Raw genomic sequence first — 16,406 nt, forward strand, 5'->3', positions numbered from 1 at the left:
CTGAAGGGGCCTACAACCTCATGGGAAGAAGAACATCAACCAACCAAACCGTCCAGAACTCCCAGGGAGTAAAACACCAACCATTGAGTTTCAAAACTTTCCCAGTGTCACCAGCTAGGAACCAAATGCTCATGTGAACCTCTGTGAGGACACTACACATTCACACCTGTGGAGGGCTCAGGAAGCCTTTGGTGAACGTGTACTGTTGACGTAGGCATAGCTTTGTAAAGGACTCCAAGGCCTCAGGCCTGTAGGAAGGCAAAGCCTTTGTCCTGGATCAGGCTCAGAGAGATAAGAGCAAAGCCTTCCTCTTGTGAGAATATCAGCAATGTGTGCAAAAAGGAGCCACTGTGGCTTCCTTCTAGATATTTGAAGCCTGAGACTTCTCACCTAGAGGCCTCCCAGAGCTAACTCCTCCCCCATGCTCCGTATACTAAACACAATGAGGACCGAGGTTGGATAACTGTCACCACTCCATTGGAGCGCTCACAGAACACTCGAGCTTGGCTTTTCTGTATGTGGGTCCACACGTCTCTCCTTCCTTCGCTCCCCCAACATCTGCGAGGTCAAGGAGCCAAGCTGGGTGGGACAGAGTAACCGCTGCATCTGCTGTGTGGCTGCTGAGTGTGCACGCGGTGCTCAGCACATAAAGGTAGATCAAAGGCCTGGTGTTCCCTTTCATCTAGCTCACAGTTTGTTGGAGAATAAATACTGAACAAATGACAAAGCCACAGTAAAATATTATCCTAACTAGGTATGGTAGCACCCAGTCTGGGGGTGGTGGGTCGAGGCAGAAGGAAGTGTGACCTGGTCTCAAAAATTAAAATATCCACCCCCATTTTAGATGGAACAACAACAACAAAAACCTTTCGTTACATTTCCTGAGATCTCAAGATCTACCTATCAGCAACTTATAAAGAATCATTATGGCCCTTATAAAAGCCTAATATACGTATAACTTCAGTTTAACAGTAAAATAATAAAAATTGAAAGCAGTATGCTTGGATTTGCCTTCACATGGGAGATACACTGCCCACAAGGTTTAGGCCAGACTGGGTTGGACAGTAAGTTCCAGACTGCACAGGCCTTCACAGCAGCATCGTGTGGCAAATGAACAAAATGACAAACCAACAGTCTTCAAAAAGGGGGTGACACGCAGTGAAAGTGTGAGACTGAGGCTCCAGGCGGCACCGTAGAAGACTCTGGTGAGAAGATGGCACCGGCACTTGGAGCAAATAGCATGTACTATGTCTTGAAGTCTCTGGCCCAGGAATTATGGAGTAGTCTGGCCTCTCACAGGACTCTCTGCTCAGCTACGGACAGGTTCTATAGCACCAGAGGAGGAAGGAGTGGGAGGCGCCGTTCCAGTACATGCCACACAACTCGCAAGGTGGTCACCTCTCCAGCTGATCTCCCCATGCGTTACTTGAGGGTCCCGGTGACCTCGTGGTCTATCTAGTCAGCAAATGATCACGATGGAGGCAGATGCCTCAGCCTCTGCCATAGCCACTTCCACTGTGGTCCATTCTTCGCTTCCCACAGAATTCTTAAACCACTGTGGAGAAAATAAGGGAACAATATGTGGTGCTTGAGACCAATTTTGATCCCATTTTGACTAAAATTGACACAAATTTTGTCTGTCTGCTTTTTGTTTTATTTTTTTCTAAGTCTCCTTGGGGGAACATATGCAATTTCAACCTAGGAGTAAACTTGTCTGTTGTGTTAGTAATAATAGGCTAATTTCTCTGATAATCTCAAACTTTTCCTTCACTAAGATAGTGCCCAGTCTAGGCCATTAAAAGTCACTTTGTCCCACACAGTCATTCAGGTCTGGAGGTTATTCTGCATTATTCCCCTGCTTTTTTAGAATCTTATATGCTCCATTTTCAGCAAATAACATAAAAGGCCTGGGGTCATTTTTATAAACCAACAGTGAAACTGGGATATCACCAGATAACATGCAGGTACATAGAAAGCATGTGTGTGTGCTGAGCAGTTACATATAGAAAGAAAAAGTAGTCGTACAGGCTGAGCAACTGGGACCGGGAACAGATCTTAGGAACTTCTGTTCCCACCCGGAGATGACTTCAGGAAGCAGAGCGGAGCCTGGCCCAACTGCCAGCCGGAAAGGTGGCTCATACAGGCTGAGCAACTGTGACCGGGAACAGATCTTAGGAACTTCTGTTCCCACCCGGAGACGACTTCAGGACACAGAGCGGAGCCTGGCCCAACTGCCAGCCGGAAAGGCGGCTCGTACAGGCTGAGCAACTGTGACCGGGAACAGATCTTAGGAACTTCTGTTCCCACCCGGAGACGACTTCAGGACGCAGAGCGGAGCCTGGCCCAACCGCCAGCCGGAAAGGCGGCTCATACAGGCTGAGCTACTGTGACCTGGAACAGATCTTAGGAACTGCTGTTCCCACCCGGAGACGACTTCAGGACGCAGAGCGGAGCCTGGCCCAACTGCCAGCCGGAAAGGCGGCTCGAACAGGCTGAGCAACTGGTGAGTGGGAGACCTAGGCTGCTGGGGAGCAGAGGGATCTCTGCGGAGTGCACACGGAAAGGGCACCCCCTGCCCTGACCTGCCCTGTCCTCCCCGATCCAGTGACCGGGAACAAATCTTAGGAACTTCTGTTCCCACACGGAGACGACTTCAGGACACAGAGCAGAGCCTGGCCCACCTGCCAGCAGGAAAGGCGGCTCGAACAGGCTGAGCAACTGGTGAGTGGGAGACCTAGGCTGCTGGGGAGCAGAGGGATCTCTGCGGAGTGCACACGGAAAGGGCACCCCCTGCCCTGACCTGCCCTGTCCTCCCCCATCCAGTGACCAGGAACAAATCTTAGGAACTTCTGTTCCCACCCGGAGATGACTTCAGGACACAGAGCAGAGCCTGGCCCACCTGCCAGCCGGAAAGGTGGCTCTGAGAGGCTGAGCATCTGTGACCAGGAACAGATCTTAGAAACGTCTGTTCCCACCCGGAGGTGACTTCAGTACGCAGAGCGGAGCCTGGCCCAGCTGCCACCCGGAACCTGGGCTGCCAGGGAAGGAGAGAGATCTCTGCGGAGTGCACACGGAAAGTGTACCAGGGACAGAGACCAGATACAAGGGAAAGGCAAGAACATATCACTGACAACAAAATGGCAAGAGGAAAAAGAAAGAGTATATCCCAAGGAAACCAAGACAATCTAGCAACACCAGAACCCAGCTCTCCGATAGTAGCAAACATCGGAATTCCAAACACTCCAGAAAAAGAAGACACAAACCTAAAATCATGCCTCAAGACGCTGATAGAGTTACTTAAACAAGAAAGGGAGGAAAAGCAAAAAGATTCAGAAGCTTTTAAAGAAGAAACAAGAAAAACACTCAAAGAACTCAAAGAACGAGACGAAAACAGAACCAAAGAAATAAAGGAATGGAAGAGGGAAATTAAAACAGAAATTGACACAATAAAGAAAGCGCTAAAAGAGATAACCCTAGAGTCAGAACACCAAAAAAAGAAATCAGGAGTCACAGAAGCAAGCATTTCCAACAGATTACAAGAGATCGAGGAGAGAATCTTGGGGGCAGAAGACAACATTGCAAACATAGACAAAACAGCCAGAGAAGATGCAAAAAACAAAAAGCTCCTAACCCAAAATGTCCAGGAAATACAAGACACAATGAGAAGACCGAACCTAAGGATAATAGGAATAGAAGAGGGAGAAGAGTATCAACTAAGAGGCACAGTAAATATCTTCAACAAAATCATAGAAGAAAACTTCCCTACCCTCAAGAATGAGATGACCACGAGCATAAAAGAAGCCTTCAGAACTCCAAATAGGTTGGACCAGAAAAAAAATACCTCCCGACACATAATAGTAAAAACATCAAGTGCCCAAAGTAAAGAAAGAATACTAAAAGCAGTAAGGGAAAAAGGTCAGGTAACATATAAAAGCAGACCAATCAGACTCACACCCGATTTCTCAACAGAGACTATGAAAGCTAGAAGAGCCTGGACAGACATCATGCACTCCTTAAGAGAGCACAAGTGCCAGCCCAAGCTGCTATACCCAGCAAAACTATCAATCACCATCGATGGAGAGACAAAGATATTTCAAGACAAATCAAAATTCACACAATATCTGAACACAAACCCAGCATTACAACAAATTATAGGTGGAAAACCCAATAGAAGGAGGGAAAATACAGCCTAGTAAAAACAAGAAAACTCCTAAACAAGAAAACTAAAAGAAGAAAAAAACACAGACACAACTCAACCCAAAAAAGCAAAAATGGCAGGAAACAGAAACAATTATTCCTTGATATCTATTAACATAAATGGTCTCAACTCCCCAATAAAGAGACATAGACTATCAGACTGGATACATAAACAAAATCCAGCCTTTTGCTGCATACAGGAAACTCATCTCAGAGACAGAGACAGACACTATCTCAGAGTAAAAGGGTGGGAAAAATCTTCCAAGCAAACAGCTCCAAGAAGCAAGCTGGAGTGGCTATTCTAATATCGAATAAAGTAAACTTCCAACCAAAAGTTATCAAAAAAGATAAAGAAGGACAGTTTTTACTCATTACCGGAAAAATCTGTCAGGAGGAACTCTCAATCCTTAACATAGATGCTCCAAATAAAAAATCACCCACATTCATAAAAGAAACTCTACTAAAGCTCAAAAAATACATTTCACCCCACACAATAATAGTGGGAGACTTTAACACCCCACTCTCACCAATGGACAGATCAGGGAAACAGAAACTGAACAAGGACACTGCAAAACTAGCAGAGACTTTGAACCAACTAGAATTAATAGATATATACAGAACATACTATCCTAAAGTAAAAGAATACACCTTCTTCTCACCACCTCATGGCACCTTCTCAAAAATTGATCACATAATTGGACACAGAACGAGCCTTCATCGATACAAGAAGATTGAAATACTCCCATGCATCCTCTCAGATCACCATGGTCTACGGCTGGTCTTTAACAACAACAAAAACAACAAAATGCCCACATACACATGGAAACTAAACAACGCTCTGTTAAAGGATAGCAGGGTCAAAGAAGAAATAAAGAAAGAAATTAAGGACTTTCTAGAATTCAACGAAAATGATAACACAACATACCCAAACCTATGGGATGCAATGAAAGCAGTATTGAGAGGAAAACTCATAGCCCTAAGTGCTTCCAAGAAGAAACTGAAGAGAGCTCACAACAGCAACCTGACAGCACAGCTAAAAGCCCTAGAACAAAAGGAAGCAGATATACCCAAAAAGAGTAGATGGCAAGAATAATCAAAATTAGGGCAGAAATAGACCAAATAGAAACAAAAAGAACCATTGAAAAAATCAACAAAAAAAAGAGTTGGTTCTTTGAGAAAATCAACAAGATTGATAAACCCCTAGCCAGACTAACTAAAGGGCAAAGAGAGAGTATACGAATTAACAAAATCAGAAAGGAAAGTGGTGACATAACAACTGAAACTAAGGAAATTCATGAAATCATCAGATCCTACTACAAAAACTTATACTCCACAAAATTGGAAAATCTGGAGGAAATGGACAAATTCCTAGACAGATACAAGGTCCCAAAGTTTAACCAGGACCAAGTAAACCATCTAAATAACCCTATAACACCTAAAGAAATAGAAGAAGTCATCAAAAGCCTCCCAACCAAAAAAAGCCCAGGTCCAGATGGGTTCAGTGCAGAATTTTATCAGACATTTATTGGGGATATAATACCAATATTCGCCAAACTATTCCAAAAGATAGAATCAGATGGAATATTACCCAACTCATTTTTTTGAGGCTACAATAACCCTCGTACCTAAGCCACACAAAGACCCTACAAGGAAAGAGAACTTCAGACCAATCTCACTTATGAACATTGATGCAAAAATACTCAACAATATCCTTGCAAACCGAATCCAAGAACACATCAAAACCATCATTCATCATGACCAAGTAGGCTTCATCCCTGGGATGCAGGGATGGTTTAACATAAGGAAATCCATCAATGTAATCCACCATATAAACAAACTTAAAGACCAAAATCACATGGTCATCTCACTAGACGCTGAGAAAGCATTCGACAAAATCCAACACCCCTTCATGTTAAAAGTCCTGGAGAGAACAGGAATCCAAGGCCCATATTTAAACATAATAAAAGCAATATACAGCAAACCAACAGCCAACATCAAACTTAATGGCGAGAAACTTGAAGCAATCCCACTAAAATCAGGGACTCGACAAGGATGCCCACTCTCTCCCTACATATTCAACATAGTACTGGAAGTCCTGGCTGGAGCAATTAGACAGCAAAAGGAGATCAAGGGGATACAAATCGGAAAGGAAGAGATAAAAACATCACTCTTTGCCGATGACATGATAGTGTACTTGAGTGACCCCAAAAATTCCACCAGAGAACTCCTACAGCTGATAAACAAGTTCAGCAAAGTGGCCGGATACAAAATTAACTCAAACAATGTGGGGCGACACCTGCACATTCTCCATTACAAGATGGCGCTGATATCCGGCTGGAGTTAGCAGTAAACAAGCCATGTGCGCACGTGCTGGGTAACTTTCCACTCCTTGAGCTCTGCCTCTCCCGTGGCGTCATAGGGCCTGATGAGTTTCAACCAATCAGGGGCTCCGCGTCCAAGGCAAGGACTGATCCCTTTATAAGAGGACGAGCTAGATAGTTGCCCTCTCTCGTTGGTCTCGTTCGTCTCGTGGATCTCGTTCGTCTTGTTCGTCCTGTTCGTCTTCTTGGATTTCTTGGTCTTCTCTGTCTTTTTCGTCATGTGTAACAAGTGCTGGTTCTCGAGGATAATAACGTTTACCGCAGAAAGATTCTATTTCGTGTGCCGCGTCGTTCTTGCAGGCGAGACGGTTGCGCGGGACATCTGGTGCCGGAAACCCGGGAAATTCGACCACTCCATAGTCTGCACCACAGAAGACCCTTTGTCTTTGGGCAGGGAGGAATCCAGAACTGCGGGGAGATAAGTTCGGCAAGGTATGTCTGATCCTAGATCTTTCTTAAATTTGGTTTAAATCTTCCACGGCCGTGTGAAGGGTCCGTAGAGGCTCCGGTCTTCGTCAGTGCAGTTTTTATTCTCTTCCTCTTAATTTCCTCTTGTGTCCAACGGGGCTGGTGTTAATTTTGTGCTTAAGTTGGACGTAGATAAGCAGAGGCACCCCTGCGTTCCATAAGTCTTTGTAGATAAAAAAAGCGGGAACGCGCTGAGACTTGCCTTTCAGTTTCACTTTGTGCCGCCACGCAAATAAGCCACGGGCATTACATCGCTGTGATGGGCTCTTCACACTCGACCATTACAGCCCTGCAGTCAATTCTTAAGCAGAGAGATTTAGAATTGCCCACCCGCATTTTGCAGCGTTTCGTAAAAGAGGTTGAGCGTACTGCCCCTTGGTTTGCGGTCTCTGGGTCTCTCTCACCAGCATCATGGAAAAAATTGGGTAGAGAATTAGACTGTGTGCAGAATGCCGGAGACCTCGGGCCCAGAACCATGGCCATTTGGACGATGGTACAAAATTGTATAAGAGATGAGAGTTGTAGGCCCGCTGTCGCTGCGGGGCAAGAGGTATTGAGTGAAGTCCAGGATAGTCTATCAGAAGCCGAACAGAGTGAGAGGATGGGCGCGTGCAGGAAAAGATATTTCCCCCCTAAGGAAAAAGGACCTCCAGGTATGCTGTACAGCGGGAGAGTAGTTACCCACAAACCCTCAGATTTTCATTCCCTTATGCCCTCTAATGTTAAGAAAAGGGGAGTCAGCTTGTACCCTGTAGAAGACTTTTAGGCTCTTAACATTGATAGCCCCGAGACTTCAGATGATGATTATGAGCGAGAAGGCTTAGACCCAGAAGAAGAAGCGGAGGTAGATGAAGAAGCAGCTAGTTATGAGGAAAAAAGATATTATCCTGACGAGCAGTACAGGACCATGCGCTTGTCCCCAGTTGTCCCGACAGCGCCTCCTTTACCCGTGGCCCCCCCTCCTTATGCAGCACGCATGCCTGTAAAATCCTTCTCGTTCCTCCCGGAAAGGGTGAGAAGGCAGATGTGTCTTGCTTTCCCTGTGTTTGAGACAGCTGAGGGTGGCCGCGTTCATGTCCCCGTAGAATATAATCAAATAAAAGAATTGGCAGAGTCAGTCAGAAAATACGGGGTAACCGCTAACTTTACCATTGCTCAGCTTGATAGATTGGCTATCTCTGCCTTAACTCCCTCTGATTGGCAGACAATTGCCAAGGCTGCTCTACCGAGCATGGGACAGTATATGGAGTGGAAGGCTCTTTGGTATGAGGCTGCCCAAACCCAAGCAAGAGCCAATGCTACGGCTTTGACTCCTGAACAACAAGAATGGACATTTGATCTGCTGACTGGCCAAGGTCGCTATGCAGCAGATCAGACAGCTTATCATTGGGGTGCCTATGCCCAAGTGTCAAGCACAGCCATTAAGGCCTGGAAGGCACTTTCAAAAAAGGGAGGGGCCGATAATCAGGTTACAAAAATCATTCAGGGACCTCAAGAGCCTTTTTCAGATTTTGTAGCCCGCATAACCGAGGCGGCAGGTCGGATCTTCGGGGATCCTGAGCCGGCTGCCCCTTTATTGAACAGCTTATTTTTGAGCAGGCCACCAAAGAATGTCGAGCCACTATCACCCATAGAAAGGGCAAAGGTCTTCAAGATTGGCTTCGAGTCTGTAGAGAACTGGGCGGGCCAATCACTAATGCAGGTCTCGCGGCAGCCATTTTGCAGTCCCAGAGGGGCCCTCCACAGCCCCTGATAGACAGATCTGTTTTAAAGAGGGAAAAGGCTTGGGACGGTATGAACAAGGACCCCTAGAGCCTGTCTCGCCTAACCCCAACAAAGAAAGGCAGGGTCTGGGCTTTTCCTAAGCGCCATTGAGGCAGCACGGCCCATACCATGGAAAACGGAGGATCCGGTATGGGTTCCTCAATGGCCCCTTACCTCCGAAATGTTAGAAGCTGTTACCCAATTAGTTAGAGAACAACGACAATTGGGTCATGTAGAACCCTCTACTTCCCCTTGGAATACCCCCATTTTTGTGATTAAAAAGAAATCAGGAAAATGGTGATTGTTGCATGAATTGAGAGCCATCAGTGAACAAATGCATTTGCTTGGCCCTATACAACGTGGCCTATACCTCACAAAAATTCCAACAATTTTGTAGCCAGATGGCTGTGACTCATCTTACAGGTTTGCCGTATAATCCACAAGGACAAGGTAATGTGAAATGTGCTCACCGCACCCTTAAATCATATCTAATAAAACAAAAAGGGGCAATTATGCAAACTCTACCCCCTGTGCCTAGGACCGCAGTATCCATGGCACTATTCACCTTAAATTTTTTAAATCTTGATGACCACGGCCATACAGCGGCTGAAAGGCATTGCCTACCTATGGACAAACCAAGAGAGATGGTGAAATGGAAAGATGTCATAACTAATAAATGGAAAGGACCGGATCTTGTGTTGATAAGATCCAGGGGAGCTGTTTGTGTTTTTCCTCAGGATGAAAATAATCCCTTCTGGGTCCCCGAGAGGCTCACGCGAAAAATGATGGAGACTCCTGATGACAGCCCTGCTCCTGATGCTTGGAACCAGAGAGTCAGAGGAGAGGTGAGATGGGTGATTCTGTCGGTATTCCTGAAACCAATTCCAGCGGAACATGATGCTACAGTCTTCCCTAAGCTTTTCACCACCGATATTAACTTGGGTGGGGGTGGGACTCTTGGGAGCAATCCTTTGCTGCGGACTTGCGTTGCTTCTCTGGCTGGTTTGTAAGCTCAAGGCCCAAACAAAAAGAGATACAAGGTGGTTTTTGCCCAAGCGTTTGTCGCTCTAGAACATGCAGCATCAGCCGATATCTGTTTGTCTTTGCTTAAGCAGTAGGTCGCCGGCCAGACAGCTCTTGCACTCCTAGAACTTCGGTTCATTGCACAGGATTAGAGTGTCTGGTTTGAGCAGCCCATGAGGGATGCCGAGCAAAGCATCGCACTGAGAACCCCTTGTCGCGGGGCATCTCTGGGAGGTATGTCATTTTGCGTAAGGGTTGCCTGCCCCAGTGTCCCTTCCTCAGAAAAAAGGCAGAGTGACAGGTCAAGAGTACTACGGGCTACAAAAAGCCTAGCGGTTACTCCTGTACATGGTCTTTATACACCTTAATGAGGATTTGACTTCTATCTCCGCCCTCCTAATATGGGTGTCCTACTTTGCTCAAAGAATAAAAGATAGGGGGAGATGTGTGGCGCCGCCTGCACATTCTCCTTTACAAGATGGCGCTGACATCCGGCTGGAGTTAGCAGTAAACAAGTCATGTGCGCACGTGCTGGGTAACTTTCCACTCCTTGAGCTCTGCCTCTCCCGTGGCGTCATAGGGCCTGATGAGTTTCAACCAATCAGGGGGCTCCGCGTCCAAGGCAAGGACTGATCCCTTTATAAGGGGACGGGCTAAATAGTTGCCCTCTCTCGTTGGTCTCGTTCCTCTCGTGGATCTCGTTCGTCTTGTTCGTCCTGTTCGTCTTCTTGGATTTCTTGGTCTTCTCTGTCTTTTTCGTCACGTGTAACAAGTGCTGGTTCTCGAGGATAATAAAGTTTACCGCAGAAAGATTCTATTTCGTGTGCCGCGTCGTTCTTGCAGGAGAGACGGTTGCGCGAGACAAAACAAATCAGTAGCCTTCCTATACTCAAAGGACAAACATGTGGAGAAAGAAATTAGGGAAAAGGTACCCTTCACAATAGTTACAAAAACTATGAAATACCTTGGTGTGACTCTAACTAAGGAAGTGAAGGACCTGTATGACAAGAACTTCAAACCTCTAAAGAAAGAAATTGAGGAGGATCTCAGAAAATGGAAAGATCTCCCATGCTCATGGATTGGAAAGATCAACATCTTAAAAATGGCCATCCTACCAAAAGCAATCTACGGATTCAATGCAATCCCCATCAAAATTCCAACCCAGTTCTTCATGGAATTGGAAAGATCAATGTGCAATTTCATATGGAATAACAAAAGACCTAGAATAGCAAAATCCATATTCAACAACAAAAAAACATCTGCGGGAATCACTATCCCTGACCTCAAGCTATATTACAAGGCAATTGTGCTGAAAACTGCATGGTACTGGTACAGAAATAGGCATGTGGATCAATGGAATAGAATAGAAGATCCAGAAATGAGCCCTCATATATATGGTCACCTGATTTTTGACAAAGGAGCAGTAAACATTCAATGGAAAAAGGACAGCCTATTCAACAAATGGTGCTGGTCCAACTGGCACTCAACATGCAAAAGAATGAAAATAGACCCGTTCTTATCTCCTTGTACAAAGCTCAAGTGTAAGTGGATTAAAGATCTCCACATTAAACCAGATACACTGGAACTATTAGATGAGAAAGTAGGGAAAACCTTAGAACACATAGGCACAGGAGAAAATTTCCTGAACAAAACACCAATGGCTCAAGCTCTAAGGTCAAAGATTAACAAATGGGACTTAATGAGATTGCAAAGTTTCTGTAAGGCTAAGGACATTGTCAAGAAAACAAAACGGCAACCGACAGAATGGGAAAAGATCTTTACCAACACCACATCAGATAGAGGCTAATATCCAAGGTGTACAAGGAACTCAAAAAGCTAGACACCAGAGAATCAAATAACCCTATTAAAAAATGGGGTACAGAGCTAAACAAATCATTTTCAGTTGAGGAACACCGAATGTCCGAAAAACATCTGAGGAAGTGCTCGACATCCTTAGCCATCAGGGAAATGCAAATCAAAACAACCCTAAGATTTCACCTCACACCAGTCAGATTGGCCAAGATCCAAAACTCAGATGACAGCAGATGCTGGCGAGGCTGCGGAGAAATAGGAACACTTCTCCACTGTTGGTGGGTTGCAAGCTAATACAACCACTCTGGAAATCTGTCTGGCGATACCTCAGAAAATTGGATATAGTACTACCTGAAGACCCAGCTATTCCACTTCTGGGCATATACCCCAGAGACACTTTAATACACAACAAAGATATATGCACCACAATGTTCATAGCAGCTCTATTTATAATAGCCAGAAGCTGGAAGGAACCCAGATGTCCTTCAGAAGATGAATGGATACAAAAATTGTGGTACATATACACAATGGAATACTACTCAGCCACCAGAAACAATGACTTAACCAAATTCTTAAGAAAATGGCTGCATCTAGAGAATATCATCCTGAGTGAGATAACCCAGTCACAAAAGAACAGACATAATATGCTGTCACTGATAGTGGGATGCTAACCCCAGAGGCTTGCACTCCCCCAAAAACAACTCACAGACTGTATGAAGTCCAAGAAATAAAGAAAACAAAAAATATACATATATTCACAAAACAAGAAACTTTGACTATTTCCATGTTGCGTTTTGTTTTGCATGTACTTTACGCTTATTGCAACTAGTACGTTTTCAATGCATACTGTCAAGCCCTTGAAAAAAATCAAGTACCGACTAAAAAACATATTCACGTGGTTTTATGTAAAATTTATTTTAATGTCTGAAAAAACAGTACTGACAAAAATGTATAATTTTAAGCAAAAAATGTTTAAAATCTTTACATTTATCTTTGTTTTGCAAAATAAAGTCGTTCAAAAAAAAAAGAAAAAGAAAAAGTAACTATTAGGTAAGTGACCATCTTGGAAGGATATATGCGTTGAGAGAGGTAAGCAGCAGGCATATTATTGAGAGTCAGCAATGTACATGGTCTGATTCACATTCCAAGTGGGGTTTTTCCTCCTTTCTATTAAATACAATTTGTTCTCACTCTTCACCCAACATCACTCATTTACCTTGTAAGTAGATTCATCTTAAGTTCAGATAATGACTTAGTCCATTCATGCCACTATAAAAAAACATACATGTTTTACTTCATTAATACAAAAGTCTCTCTCACGGGTCTTGATGCTGAGAAAGCTAAGTCAAGATGCTGATAGATCCTGAGTGTGTCAAGGGCTCACCTCCTCACTGACAGCTATCTTTGTATATGAACAACTCCCATTTAGAACTCTTTCATAAGGGAACCAGTATCATTCCTGAAGGTTCCTACCCTATGCCCTAATTATCAACCAGGATGTTAATTATTTTTGACAGCTTGACATTTTGATTTTAGAATCAGCAAGGAGACAAACTATTGGGCATGCCATGATGATATCTCCAGAGATGTTTAACTTAAGAGGGAAAACCCACCTGAGAGTGTGCTGTGCCAATGCCATAGGTGGGTGTTGTAAATTGAATAAAAAAGAAGGAGTTAAACACAAGAACCTATGTATTTCTGTTTTCTGACCATGCACATGATGTGACCGACTGCTTCAGGTTCTACCACTGAGATTTCCCTGCTGTGATTAACTATACCATCTAACCATCGGCCAAATTAGTCCCTTTCTTCCCTAAATTCCTTTTTTGGACATTTTGACACTGAGCTGAAATAAATTAACTAATACACAACCTAAAAGTCCTGCCTCCTAGAGCCATCACCACGGATGTGAATTTCAGAACTCAAATTTAGAAAGACATAAGCAGAAGTCCAGTTAGCCAAGGTGGAGGATGGGGAAAGAATGGAGCTGTCCCAGCTTCTCAATGAGATCAGGGCAAACTATGAACAGCTCCTCACCAGAAATCAGATAGAGACAGTGCTGTCAACACGGATCCAGCTAGAGGAAGATATAACCAAAAAATGGACAAGGAAGGAGAAGCTCCGAAGGCAGCTCAGGCCAAACTCAAAGAGGCCCACCGGCAGTGCCACCACCTGCAAGTGAGATCGAATCCCTCCACGATGGAAAAGGGCCTTGAAAACTCCCTGAGGCCAGTGAGCAGCATGACCAGACGCAGCTGCAAGAGAAGGAGCTGCAGGAAGTGAGGTGTGGCATCCAGAGGCAGCTTCAAGAGCGTGAGATGCTTCTCAACATGAAGATGCGGCTGGAGCAGGAGAAAGCCACGTGCCGCCGCCTGCTAGAACAGGAAGAGATCAGATACTATGGTTGTATCCAAAGAAAGAAAAAAGAAGAAAAGCCCACCAAGAATAAAGTTGGCTTTCTTCTCCCCTCAGGACAGAGAAAGTGGATGAAGTTATAAAAGAATGGGAAGGTTCATTCTTTAAAGATAACCCCCGACCGAGGAAAAAGTCTGTTTCTCTCCGGTTTGATCTCCATTTAGCAGCCACCAATGAGGGCTGTTTAGACCGTAGACAAGATAACTTGCCAGATATCAAAGTCAGGCTTATCATGAGAAAACCCTGTAGTATTCCTTCCATCAAACCCCCACCAGCAACCAACTAATCCAGAGATCATACTTATCAAGAACAGTAGGATGAACCTAAGTAGGCCATACAGACCCCCAATCCCAAATGTAAGTTATATGTATGGATAATGTTAAGATGCTGTGGGCTGTGGCTCTCTTCAAAAAGTACATAAGTAGGGGAGACTTGGCAAGGACTCCAAAAATGAGCAAATTTTTTTTTTTTTTTTTTGAAGAGGGGTTGCTTAAAAATAAATCAGAAATCCAGTGTGGTTTCTGTTTTACTTGTCATCTAAATAGTCTTTATTCTTGCAAGCTTTATCAGAGACTTTAAGTGTTAAGGTGAGTAGTACTCCAATGTGTAAATATACCACAATTTTTGTATCCATTCATCTACTGAAGGACATCTGGGTTCTTTCCAGCTTCTGGCTATTATAAATAGGGCTGCTATGAACATTGTGGAGCATGTGTCTTTGTTGTATGTTGGAGCTTCACTGGGGTATATGCTCAGAAGTGGAATAACTGGGTCTTCAGGTAGTACTATATCCATTTTTCTGAGGAACTGCCAGACTGATTTCCAGAGTGGTTGTATCAGTTTACAACCCCACCAACAGTGGAGAAGTGTTCCTCTTTCTTCACATCCTCACCAGCATGTGCTGTCATCTGAATTTTTGATCTTAGCCATTCTGGTTGGTGTGAAGTGGAATCTCAGGGTAGTTTTGATTTGCATTTCCCTGATGGCTAATGATGTCGAGCACTTCCTCAGATGCTCCTCAGCCATTCGATATTCCTCAATTGAGAACTTTCTGTTTAGCTCAGTACCCCATTTTTGAATAGGGTTGTTTTATTCTCTGGTTTCTAGCTTCTTGAGTTCTTTGTATACCTTGGATATTGGGCATCAGATTGGGGTTTGTAAAGATCTTTTCCCAATCTGTTGGCTGCAGTTTTGTTTTCTTGACAGTGTCCTTAACCTTACAGACACTCTGCAATCTCATTCAGTCTCATTGTTGATCTCTGACCTTAGAGCATGAGCCATTGGTGTTCTGTTCAGGAAATTTTCTCCTGTGCCTGTGTTCTAAGATTTTCCCTACTTTCTCATCTAAGTTTCAGTGTACTGGGTTTAATGTGGAGATCTTTATCCACATGCACTTGAGCTTTGTACAAGGAGATAAAAAAGGGTCTATCTTCATTCTTCTACATGCTGAGTGCCAGTTGGACCAACACCATTTGTTGAAGAGGTTGTCCTTTTTCCATTGAAAGTTTACAGCTCCTTTGTCAAAAATCAAGTGACCATATAAGTGAGGGCTCATTTCTGGGTCCTCTATTCTATTCCATTGATTCACGTGCCTATTTCTGTACCAGTACCATGCAGTTTTTAGCACAACTGACTTGTAATATAGCTTAAGGTCAGGGATGGTGATTCCTGCAGATGTTTTCGTGTTGTTGAGGATAGATTTGGCCATTCTAGGTCTTTTGTTATTCCAGATGAAACTGCACATTGCTCTTTCCAACTCAATGAAATATTGGGTTGGTATTTTGATGGGGATTGCATTGAATCTGTAGATTGCTTTCGGTTCTTGTCATACATGTCCTTCACTTGCTTAGTTGAAGTCACACCAAGGTATTTCATATTTTTTTTTGACTATTGTGAAGAGTATCTTTTCCCTAATTTCTTTCTCCACATGTTTGTCCTTTGAGTATAGGAAGGCTACTGATTTGTTTGAGTTAATTTTGTATCCAGCCACTTTGATGAAGTTGTTTATCAGCTTTAGGAGTTCTCTGGTGGAATTTTTGGGGTCGCTTAAGTACACTATCATGTCATCTGCAAACAGTGATGTTTTTACTTCTTCCTTTCTGATTTGTATCCCCTTGATCTCCTTTTGCTGTCTAATTGCTTCAGCCAGGACTTCCAGTACTATGTGGAATAGGTAGGGGGAGAGTGGGCAGCCTTGTCGAGTCCCTGATTTTAGTGGGATTGCTTCAAGTTTCCCACCGTTAAGTTTGATGTTGGCTATTGGTTTGCTGTATATTGCTTTTATTATGTCAGAAAGACCATCAAGACTGCCAAGGCTACAAACTGAGTCCCAGGCCAGCCTGAGCA

The 16,406-nt window shown here is 44.0% G+C and overlaps 1 pseudogene across 1 annotated transcript; it reads left to right on the forward strand.

Annotated features, from left to right (window-relative positions):
- Positions 1-13,626: 13,626 nt before the first annotated feature.
- On the forward strand, positions 13,627-14,346 carry LOC308429435 (keratin-like protein KRT222; annotated as a pseudogene). Its single transcript has one exon. The product of its transcript is annotated as a keratin-like protein KRT222 (transcript).
- Positions 14,347-16,406: the final 2,060 nt, after the last annotated feature.

Source organism: Micromys minutus (assembly GCF_963924665.1).
Source record: "Micromys minutus genome assembly, chromosome: 13".
NCBI classification, from domain to species: domain Eukaryota; kingdom Metazoa; phylum Chordata; class Mammalia; order Rodentia; family Muridae; genus Micromys; species Micromys minutus.